Source organism: Coenobita brevimanus, chromosome 80, assembly GCF_032717465.1.
Source record: "Coenobita brevimanus isolate Jiangsu-jjx chromosome 80, ASM3271746v2, whole genome shotgun sequence".
Lineage (NCBI taxonomy): Eukaryota > Metazoa > Arthropoda > Malacostraca > Decapoda > Coenobitidae > Coenobita > Coenobita brevimanus.
Window position 1 is genome coordinate 11,447,412 of NC_137033.1, and position 13,141 is coordinate 11,460,552.

Here is a 13,141-nt window from a genome sequence, read left to right on the forward strand (position 1 = left end):
GATGATGATTTTGAAACAAATTATGAAGGGAAAAAACAGAGTAGGCTAGAATGTGATAAACCGACAGGTGACGAAAACTTACCACCAACGGATTATATTAGGTGACAATATTTTCTAGATTATATGCAGGAAAGATCAATAGATATAACTATACCTTTCTGATGTAAATGATGTGTGACTGACAAGGAAAGCATCGAAACATTCAGTCGAGTCGAGAGTCGTTTCCTTGGTGTCTCTTTACCTAACAGTGCATAGGTATTTGGCTGTTAAACTGACTTATGAATCGCACACCCGAGATAGGTGAGTGGTTTCCTTGCCATTGTCTCTAATGCTGTCACGAGATATTTTACTCCAGATAAAATCGCCATCGTCAGTATAATTTCATTGTATATAAACCAGCCAAAACTCTTGCTACAAAGCCATTCCTCATATTAATCTTTCTTCATTCTAGTTAACATTGTCACTTCTAACACAGCTCATTATTTTCATTACAGAAATGTCTATTATCACAGGTCTGTCAACGTAAACCTTTATTCACACTTCTTTCTCTCCATGTAATCCCATATTACCACAAACAACCGTTTACCTTTCTTTGCATAACTTCGTGTCTATATAACATTCTGTTTATGTTTCAGAACCGACCCTAGGCAAAATTCTTTCTCTTCACACAAGTCTTTTGCTCCACCCATGACCTCCTCTGCAAAACTCGGTCTATCCCTCAGTTTAGTTCTATCCCATTATATACAGCCTCTCTTCTCTCTACATAACCCATGTATTCTATACGTACCTCTACCTTTCTCTATATAGTTCTGAATTCTGTGTAAATTTCCTGTCCTTTGTACATCGTTTCCAGCAACATCATCCTTTTGCCCTCTACTAATTTATACAGGCCCTGTTTCGTGCATACAATTATAAGTTCTTCACAACACCTCTCCCTTATACAGCCTTCCTTTATGAACACATTCTTTCTTCTCATTACATTGCTTTGTCATTCTCAACCCAGCCCACATTATAGCATGTTATTTTAATTTACATAATCCGTCAGCTCTTTTCATACGTCTGGCATTTCTACACAAGCCCCACTTCTTACATACAGACCTAAATCCTCCACAGCTGTTTTCCGTTTTACACAACTTGCCTCTTTCTACCCAGTCGTCCTTTGCCCTACAATGTTTTTCAATACAGCCACACCACTCTCTACACAGCCGCCCCTTCTGCATACTATTTTTTTTCGTTTACGGCTTGAATAAGAAGGCGTCATTTTTAGTACATTTCTGGTGTCTCTAGACTATTTACATCCTCATTAGAAGATAATCCACATAGAGAAGAAAGTAAGGGAGGCAAACATGTAACTTCTCCTGTTCGAAAAGTTTCCTTTAATCTTAATTAAATTGTCGCTGGGTGACGAAAACATGCTTGAGACGTCAATGAAGTGGAAGAGTTAATTTCTTCACGGAAGTGTTCAACAATTAAAGTTTTGAGTGTTCTGGCGTGAAATTGGTGGTATTACTGGATTACTGTACACAATAATGCGCTATTATCCTTTCGTTTGGATGTACTAAAGGATCATAATTAATTGAGTTACGAAAAAAAAGAAGAAGCAAAATTGCCGTTTGAGGCGTACCGTAGTTATCCTCTGCAACCGGAAAATGAATCTTAGTTTCTTCGCAGTACCACCTGATATATATATTCGGTGTGTGTGTGTGTGTGTGTGTGTATGTGTGTGTGTGTGTGTGTGTGTAGTCAATGGGTTAAAGGAGTTTGTTTTTAACCCGTTCACTACCGGACGTCTCTCCAAACCCACATCATATTTCCTGAAGGAAGAAAGGATAGACTAAGACAAAAACGTCAAGGTACCGAAGGTATCCAGCTGGAAATCTGGTAGCCTAGGGGTGACGTTATCAAGAAGAAAATAATGTGAAAGATTCGTTGCTAAGACTCACTTCAAACTCATGCATATAGCATGTTATTTTGTTGATATTAGGCCTCAGTCGCACTTATAGGACAAAACTAAGGACAACAGTTATGGGTAGCACAGTGGGTGAAGGAGAAAGATGAGCAGGAGAAGGAGGATCGATACCTATCGATTATATAAGTGTAAGTCAATCATTTTTTTTTTTTTTTTTAAGTCGAAGTCCCCTCTTACAGCACAATCCGCAATAGTCTGATTTATATCCTCGTCGGGAGATACAATGTTGAGTTAACAGAGATAAGGGAGAAAGAAACTGTGCCCAAGTTTTTGACCTACCCGATAATTTTACACATATTCTTTGGGAGAAATGTAATATATTGCCATACCCCCTCCCACCCCAACCCATTCTCTACTCTTCCTCATCCCTTTCCCTTCTCCCCCCCCAAAAAAAAAAAAAAGCACATAGCGTCTGGAAATACGAACGGTTTGAGGATGTGGTTATTCGGCAGCCAGTATGATTGCACATCCCAAGAAGGAAATAAGGAAATATAAAAGTAGGGTATGAATGAGTGAATGAAAAAATTAATAGATCAATAATAATAATAATAATAATAATAATAATAATAATAACAATAACCAGTTACCCATGGGTAGCCATATATGAGGAAGCTTCGCCATAACTATTTATGGTATCTAAGGTATGAAATTCTGGCATCATAAACAAGTCTGTGACCTTTCAAAGTAGTTCAAGGTCATTCATATTTGGAACATGTACTTAGATTAACCTAAAGTAGCTTCTTGTGTAATATCAACATGATCTGAAGACAAAGGTGTGGAAAAATGCATGGGTACATTTTGCACTTGTCGCAAAAACTGCCTAACTTCATGTTTAACTGTAACAATATTCCTTCAGATGATAAGAGGGATCGCAGCTATTATCCAGTAAACTTACAGCTTCACAACTTTTGTGGTTTTCTGTAAAAGGTGCTTCAAAGAAAACTGAGCAGATTTGAATTTGGTACTTCCCGGTAGATTAAATGGCAAAATACTCAGCCAAAATTCTCAGCAAACTTTTTTACCATAGGATTTTCAACCGAATAGCTGTATTTCAATTAGTTGCTTAGATATTTCAGTTTCAAATATGCAGTGTACTCACCGAAAATGAGTATATGCCCTTTAAAAATAGGTCAAGGTCATTTTTATTTAACACAAGTACTTGCGTTACCCTGGGATACCTTCCTGTATAGTCTAAGAAAAAAAAAGTGCCAAGAAAATAATAATAATATTTACGAAAACAATATCATCGCCATTTATATGGCGAAGCATAATAATGATTATAATGAAATAATAACACTAATAAAATCAAACATTTGCTGGAACGGCCGTGCTTAAAGGAATCAGAATTTCATGTAAGGGATCAGACTAAATATTCCAACCTGTAAGCCGTACCTGGGCGACTGGGATACCGCCAACCGCCCCAGTCGCCTGGAAGAAAAAGTGTTGGCACGATTACGGCTTAATGCCACCGTTGTAACACACATGAAACCTTATATGGAAAGACGCTTCCCACCGCACTGTGACATCTGTGATGCGGTGTTATCTATCAGTCATATCATCCTGCGCTGTCGGCGATTTATTCGTGAACGTACTTCACTTATAAATTACTGCGGTGCAGCAGACGTCCCCTTCACCCTTTCCACCACCCTGGGAGATGGGGACATTGATATGACTGATAAATTGATGACTTTCTTGAGAGAGACCGGACTGATCAGAGTGATGTGACTTTTTTACTGTGTGGTTATGGTTTTTATCAACAGTAAATATGTATATATTGTAATATTAATTAGGGTTGACAGTTGACATATTTGAAATAGTTCCTCCTCCCACTGATCTATTTCTAATATAGATGTCCCCTACATTAAGCCAAGTTCCTCGACTAACAGTCACCAGCTGATGAGTGCAAGTGTGCAATATAGAAAGGTATTGGGCACTTGCAGTCGATGGTGGTCTGCTGGCCGAGGTTCTTCACTTTTTGTACAAATTATGTAAATACATTATACCATCTTGCTTAAGTTTTTCTAATTAGGGCTGACAGCTGACGTATATGGAAATGTTCCTGACTCGTCTGGTTCTCTTTCATATATTGATGTCCCCTATATTAGGTTGTGCCTCGACTGACAGTCACCAGGTGATGAGTGCAGGTATGTAATGTAGAAAGGCATTACATATCTGCAGTCGATGGTGTTCTGTTAGTCGATGTATTTTTACCATTAGTGTAGGTCTAGCTATTTGTCTCTGTAGGATTTAGTATAGGTTAGCGATTTGTCTGTTAGGTGATTAGTTTTAGGGTCTTTACATTAGCTATTTTAGTTTATAAGTAATATAAGGTTAAAAAAATTGAAAAATTATTAAAAAAAAATAATAAAAATAAAATTACAACAAAATAATAAAATAAAAATTATTATATATATACTGTATGTACGTGTGCATGAAAGTGTGTATGTTCATATGCATGGGTGTGTGTATGTATGTATGTATGTATGTATATATGTTCATATATATATGTATATGTGTGAATATATATACATATATATATAAATTGCCTTAATGACCAGGGGCTCCGGCCTCAATGGTCGATAGGCAAAAAAAAAAAAAAAAAAAAAAAAAAAATGTAAGGGATCAGATACTTCGCTAATCTTACCTGCAACCCATTTCATGCAGCTTATACCAAACTGGAATGAGAAGAACCTGTGGCGTGCTATTTCTTCACTACAATGACACGATACCTTTATTTCATCTACTTAACTCCTAGGCGATTATGGTTCAGCTTGTGAAGGACCCCCATTTGGTGACGGAATCAGTCATTTGCCGTTAACCTATTCGTTCCTATGACGATTTTTTCTCATTCTGGATTCACATACATTTTGCTACATTACTACTATGTGGATTTTTGTTCTTCTGCTGACTTTCATTCCTTTTCTTTATTAATACTTTGATGGTTTCTTTTTATTCTGGAGAAATACTAAAGGAAGCTGAAGCTTTGTTGACTGAATGCACTTGTTCGTTCATTGTTAGCCATAATTTAAGCTGTCATCTAGGATTGTGTCCTGTACAACTCCCCCCTTCAGAAGAGAATATTTAAGTGTGAAAGTCTTCATTTAATTCTTCCCCAGCTGGTTTTCTATCCCCCTGAAGGATGACTAGGCATATATCAAGCTAACAGTAACTGGTGAGAACTCAGTTATATTATGCTTTAAACAATACGCTTACCGAGGAGTAAAAGAGAAGCTCCCCCCCTTCTACACACACACACACACACACACACACACACACACACACACTCATGTATTCCCTGGGGACCTTGGCAAAATGGAGGAGGTGGCCAAGATCAACGGATTCCCCACTTTCTATTTCTTATTCTCTGGATATGGATTCTGTACCTGCCTAGGGCCAGGGATTTTTTCTTGAGCTTTGGACCATACCTCATCTCATTCTGGGGTTAGGAAAGAGGTAGGGATGATGATAATGATCATGATACTGATGATGATGGTGGTGGTGATAGTGGCATTGGTGGTATGAATGTCATGATATACTAAAAATTTTATTCCTCTGAATTAACTTGTTGGTTATCATAAGATACATACTGTAAGCATACCTCTTCTGTGTCTGCACAGGCTTTTGTCTGCACATTAATAGTTTCAGAACAACGAACAACTTCATTATTACACCCGCGCTCGGTGTGTGTGTGTGTGTGTGTGTGTGTGTGTGTGTGTTTTAACAAAAAAGAAACAAACAGTTTTGTCTTTTACCAAACTTTGTGGAAGGGCTGATGTTCAAACCTTTTGTTTTTGAGAACAGTAAATCAAAGGTGAGTGTCACAATACTGGATTAAAGACGTAGGAAAATTATGTTTAACAGTTTTTATCCAATTTTGACTTACAAGAGTTGAGGATAGGGCAAAAAGCAGTTAAGTTTGAGAACACTCAATCAAAGGTCGAGGTCACAGGGCAAGAGCAAAGTTCGATCAGTGTGTGTGTGTGCTTGTTAACAAAATAATTCAATATGATTCGATTGTAACCAAACTTAGTGTAAGGGCTGAGGGTCAGCCAGGAAGTCCATTTTTTGTACATCAATAGGTCAAAGGTCAGCTTCACAGGGCAAGATCAGCTTAAACAGTTTTCATCCGATTTTGACCAAACCTTGTAGAATAGCTGAAGCTAAGGCAAGACTAAACGGATTCAGTTTCTAGAAAATTTGCTGGAGATCAAGATTACAGAGATGGGTCGAAATCCAAGGCCACAGTGCAAGGTCAACTCAGTTCTGATTTTATATGAGCCAGACTTGGAGTGAATACTGAAGTCAAGCAAAAACTAAGGGATTCTGTTTTATGAGCGACTTATTAAAGGTCAGGCTCACACGACAAGACCAAAGTCAACCCGTCCGTCGATGTGTGATCAAAATAACTGAAACAGTTTTAATCTGATTTGAATCAAGTGTGCTGATTGGGCTGAGGATAACCCAAAGGATTGATCTATTGTTTTTTATAATAATAGGTCAAAGGTCAAGGTCACGTGGCAAAGTTAACTTAAACTGTTCTTATTTAACAGACTATACCTTAGCAAAGATTTCAAGTTAAAACAAGAATAAAGCGATTTGATTTTGAGAACAATTAGTCAAAGATCAAGGTCACAGGGAAAGATCAAAGGTCAAGGTTACTAAGCAAAGTCACCTAAAACAGTTTTTAAATTTAAGTCGAATTTTGTGAAGGTGTTAAGGATAAGGCAAGAATTAAATACTTAAATTTATATAGAAATCTGTAGAAAGTCATGGTCATAGGGCAAAGTAAAAAAAACTCGGCTGTTAGTCCTGTTGGTGTCAGTGGGTGCTGTGCTGTTTGGGTACTCCTTCGTGTTGTGGTTCTAAATAATGACGGTGAACTATGACACTGAGAGGACTAATGCATGACATGTACTCCTGTCATACGCTGACAGAATAACTTAATCAACGGGGAACAGATGGGTGAGATGGGTGGGGTTATAAGGCATGCCACTCGTCTCGCATCCATCTGACGAGAAAGGAGAAGGATGGGAGTGGTAGCCAGTTCTAGGAGTAAGAGGGAGTGGAAGAATGCGGTATTAAGGTAGAGTGTGTGTGTGTGTGTGTGTGTGTGTGTGTGTGTGTGTGTGTGTGTGTGTGTGTGTGTGTGTGTGTGTGTTTAGGGTAGGTGGGACAGAGTAAAGTGGAAGTGTGATATGTAAGTGCTCGAAACTCTTGGTGCAGGCTAAGAAGAAAAGAATGTAATTGTGTGAGATACCGTATAATGAAAAATATACGAGGCAAATTATGAAGGGCAGAATTATGATACACCAATGCAAACACAAAAGATTAGTCGGTATCTATCCCTATTACTGAAAACTGTGGGGAGGGCCGTGGCATGGAATGTTATGCAGTTGACTGTAGGTCAAAGAAAAGCTGAATTCAAGGAGAACTATCACAGGTCTGAATATGTACTGTAAGTGTAGGAGACTGTATCAAAGAATGTATGAGTAAGTTTTCAATTTGGAGGAAACGGGGTGGATGATGGAATTATCTAAGAATGAGGAAAACTGGGTGAGGGAGGATGGGCCATGTGACTGAACACGTAGCTATGAAAGTATGCCTAAGAATGCATAAAAGGTAAAGGTGAGAGGGGACTTCATGAAGCGCCAAACCCCTGTGCCCATCTCCATAATTTAGGTCTTTGATCATTTGTCGGGTTATTCACACGATGTTCTGGGATTTAAGAGCACAGTTTCACCCAGGTTACCAGAATAACGTCCCTTAAATATTACCTTAGGTATTCATGTTACCTACAAACCAACAGTGAGTGGATGGGCTCCTGGTGACGTACGCCCAGCTGCCCTCACCAGATTTTGAACCCTGTCATTATCTAGCTGACAGCTTCTTAACTAACACTACTAAACACTCAAGGGAGTGTTTATTAGACAAGGGCGAATAGAGAAGAACCACAAAAATGAACATTATATATACAGAGAGAGAGAGAGAGAGAGAGAGAGATGATGCTCTAGCCGGGAATCGAACCCGAGACCTCTGGACAGAACCGAGGCAACGTTATCACTACATTATGCCGTGGAGTAGTGATAACGGTGCCTGGCTTCTGTCTAGATATCCCGGGTTCGATTCTCGGCTAGAGTGTCAAAGACTTTTCTCATATGTACGCACGTGCAATGTGTGTTTCTCATATACATGCACACGCACACACACACACACACACACACATATATATATATATATATATATATATATATATATATATATACTGTACACATGCACACACAATGAATTTCATACAGTGAAAAAGTGTTGGAGAAAAGAAGGTGGATGAGGAGAGTGTCTTAGAGTGGGGTGAAAAAAACCATGTAGGGAGAGAAAGGATGCGAAGGCTTAGTTGGGGAAGATCACAAATCAGAAGAACAACAAAATGTGTGAGGAAGAATCCCAGGACGGGGGGTGTATGAGGAGAGTGTTTTGGAGTGGGCTGATAAGGACCATGGGACTGAACATGTAATTATGGGAGATTATAACGTCGACAATAATGCATGTGTTGGATAAATTTGGGGGGGAAGGGAGAGGGCTGTGTAAGTCTTTGATAATAAGGGGTGTATGTGGAGTGTGTCTTGGACGTGCATTCTCTTGGCCTTAGTGAGGTCCTTAGTACCTCTTTCATACGAATTTTCTTGTGTGTATGAGCTGTTAATAACTTCGCTGCACAGACTCATTATTTTTTAATACCAACAGACGATTTAAATAAGTTCGGAGAGATTTTTTTTTTTTAACTAGATGTGTTAGTCATAACTTTCTATACCCCTTTCATTACAAGACGTCTCTCCTGAGACGAATAAGATTAACGGAAGCAGCAAGAATAAACTGAAGATACACGTCACTGTTTTCAAAGGATTAATAATCACTTATTACGCTTTGTTTGACAAGTATCAGATATAACGAAAATGCGCACCTAGGAAAGTGCTAGAATAACTCCTAAGCTGACGAGAATACGGGCTTTGGAGTGGGGTGAGGGAGCGGCAGAGTGGAGGAGTGAGCAAGAGAGGTCAGGTGGGACAGGTGGCATGAGAAGCCCCCGCATTGCTCCACACTGACGTCATTCGTAGATTTTGCCGCGACACTTCATTAGGACAAAAATAATAGTGTATGCTTAAGATGTGTCCTTGATTAGCAAAAGAATGATGCCATGCAATACAACACAACCTATCAGATGGTCATCAGAATTAACATGAGGCATTATTAAATCTCGACACGTATTCCTCAGCCGGTGGTTCGTGTGATGGATCAGTGCTGCTTTGGCTGAGTTAATATTTTTGTACCTTTACTGCAAACTACAGCGTCAATGCTCTTGTCCATTCGGGTACTGAAAGATATTTGCAGGTCTGTAAATAAATATGCAGGAGCTTCAACATTATCTTAAATTTATCTCCTTACTTGTGTATTATGAACGTACGGTTTGGGAAGAATTAAATAAGATTTTACCGATATTTTAAAATATTTTTTATATGTTTTAAACTCATTGTCGTGATTTATTCAAAAGGAGGAAGATACCTGCATATGGAGAAATTGCTTATTCAACAAACACTACAGTTCCTGGCCGATATGAATTCGCTTCCTGTACAATGAAACTCTGTGGTTTAGTTACGTTCAAACTCTCTCTCTCTCTCTCTCTCTCTCTCTCTCTCTCTCTCTCTCTCTCTCTCACACACACACACACACACACACACACACACACACACACACACACACACACACACACACACATTAGCTAAAGGAAAACTACTTGTGCACTATACTCAATGTTGAACAAATGAGGGTGCCACTTTGTTCGGAAAATATGAATGCTGCTCTCACTCCTTTCTTAGTCGTTCTGTTATATCTGTTTATTTTGTCGCGTTACACAGGGACATAGTGGTAGGTGGTGTTGCTCACCATCCACTCACGCGATGTAGTGCTGCTTTGAGTGTCTGCCCTTTCCTCTCATCTTTCCTTCCCCTTCTGTCCTTCTTTCCTTCATTATTTCCTCTTTCTTCTGCCTACGGGTGACTTTACACTCCTTCTTCTGTCTTTCTTTCCTTCTTTCTTTCCTCTTCCCTCTGCCTATGGGTTACTCAACACTGAGTGACAAGCCAAATGGTTTCCTGTACACCAGGAAACCATTTACTACGCTGGGAGGCGACCATATAAGTACATTATGGCACCTGGGGTTTATTGGGCAATTAAGGTGCTCCAGTCGGATTGAGCCTGTGTAGGTTTATATCCACGGGATGGTTGGGGTTTATTGCTCACATAATGCCACTCAGGGATGAGTGAGGCTGATCACTCTCATCTTAAATGTCAGGACCAACTTGCCTAGCCTCGGGTTCCTACGCTCTTCATGGGGCGACATACGATTGGATGATGGATGGATGGATGAAATACACAGAAACATACAATTATCAGTGGAATAGTTTCTTTCTGACCAAATCTATTTCTTTGTGCTTTTCTCTCTTTATTCCTTAGAATCTCGTTCTAGCCCATAAAATTAACTCGTCGTTGTTGTTCTAAGTAAATTTATATGGGCTCATGGAAGTTGAGAAATTTCTGTCAGAGACAACATTGTGAACACCAGTTATGATGCACATCATCCAGGAATTCGTTTTAATATTGTACTCCAGTGAAGGCTTATTATGTGTAAATCGATTTCATTTTTCACACTCTGAATTATTTTGAACCGTAATTTCCAGTCCCAAAGGATAAAGGGGATGAAGTTTCATGACTAATGCATAAACATTTTATATATATATATATATATATATATATATATATATATATATATATATATATATATATATATATATATATATATATATATATTTATATATTTATATATATATATATAATATCGGGTATATCATGTCTAGGAAAGAATACTATTTAAGACATAACTATCTCTCCGAGGATTATCATCCACAAATTAATTTTTAGCAATTTAATATTCAGACAACGATTCCAAAATATTATAAAATAATCAATGATCAATATGTGGTGGGCCTAAGAAATTTATAAAATTTAGCAAACTGTTTTTGCCAGACCCCCTCAGAGGTCAGTTCTATAAATGCCTTAGTCAGTGAGTTACTGATTTACTGAGTAACTGAGTTACCGTGTCTCTAAGGACCAATTATCTTACATCAGCTAGCCTGGCGCCCATCACCAAACATAGGTTGATGTCATACCATGAGACTCGTTCATTGTCGTGAGATTATGTAAGTTATAGAATTCTGAGATATTGAAGTTTAACCTCTAGGAATGTGTACAGGATAACAAAACCAGATGGGTTAGTTTCAGAAAGGAGCAGGCAAAGGTTTTGCTCTAGGAGGCCCGGTTTTCAAGATATACAAGCTTTTCACTTTGTGGGACTCAGCTGTCTCCTTCCAGTCCGGGAGTTGCCAAGCGTCACCAACTCTCACGAAATAGGGAGTTGCCAAACATCGCCAGATTTTTTACTGATTTGGTTGTATATTTGTTAGGATCCGGTAGAGGTGGCCACAAAACATTAGTTTGTCAAATTACTCTTTAATGACTTTTTAGTTAGCTGTTTCTTAAAGTACTCTGCGTAATACCCAGCAGCACATACATAATAAGTGTTACTCTCTTGTCATAACTCTGCTTTGTAAGTAGGTTGTTGTTATTGTTCTTCTTGTTACAACCCACCTCGTTTTGAATCCAGTGTGCTGCACGAAACCAGTCATTTCAAGCTGTCGCTCCCAGAGGATTTTTGTTGAGGCAATGTTGAAGGATTGTCTGTGTTTGATGGTGTGGTGCGTGAGGAGTGTTGTGATGTGCAAGGACGCTCTGAAGCTCGGGCGTTGTGAATAACCTGTGAAATGTATACTGTGTTGATATTGTAGCAAGGAAGGGTAGTGACTGCATCACAATCTGATTAAGAACACTTGAATCTCTTTGTGTAAGGTATCTCCTGAGGGAAGTATGTCCGATGGTTGTTCATGAACGATGCTTTTTGATTGAGGCTTTGAATGATCAGTTTATATGACAGTTACGAATCGATGTGGAACCACAGGCCGGAAAAACGTGTACTCAGTCTAACGAAATTCTGATGTTCTCATATAGAGGCAAGGTTATATAAGTAATATATGAAAGACGATATACAGAGAAGTCTGGACGCAGATACGAACATTGTGAACACAAGTACCTCCCAAATATGATGATTTTATTCGGAAATCGCTGTGTCATATTGCTTCTTTCCTTGGTGTTGTATGAGATGTAATAACTTTTAATAACTGCAGGTATATTTCTGGAAAACGCTCCTTAGTGTATTAGGTTTCATAAGAAGAAATTAAATGACTGAAATTAATCTTTTCCTTTCCGGAACAACAGTAATATTTTCTTCCAGCTATGGTTATATTTAATTACGAATGAGTCACGGAATAGTGAGAGTATTCATATTGGCGTCATTAGCACTTTCATGGTAGGGCCAACTCAAACATTTTATTCCAGATAACGCCAGAGGTTAATATTCGGCTGAAAATGAATCATAGTAGCCAAAAGGTGTTAAACGAAATGACAGCACGGCATCAGCTGCAGCTTTCACTTGGTTCAGCTAAATAAGGTCACATCTGTGGTTGTTGTGTCTAACCTGGACGTTTGACACCTTGCCAGGGTCAGAACAAATTAAAAGGCCACGATGATTCATAGTAAAGTAGGTCAAACGCTGGCTGCAACCTTTACTCCATGGCACTTCAGTTGGGATCCTTAGAATAGCAATGACCTATTAATCAAACTTTTTTCTTTTTTTAGGTATCTTTTTTTCCTATATATGGTCGGCTCAACTTTAATAATCTACTGCAGCTAACGCCAGACGATTTTATTCAACTAATTTTGTTCACATTAAGAAAACATTTAAGTAATGCATTGGTTGATGAAGGCTGTAGTCTATGTAACCTCTCCATATTTTCCAGGTAAAAGTGATCAAGTTGTTACAAGACGTCATCGTAGTGAAAGGGTTAAACTTCCTCCACACTACGTTCTTCCTTCCATCACCCAACCATCATCCCACACATCACATTCCCCAACAATCAGTTCAGTAGGCTCGTCCCCTTTTCCTTTCTAGTCATTCTACTTCAGAGGTGTTTTTTTGATAACTTACTTTACTCTTGTACTCCAGAA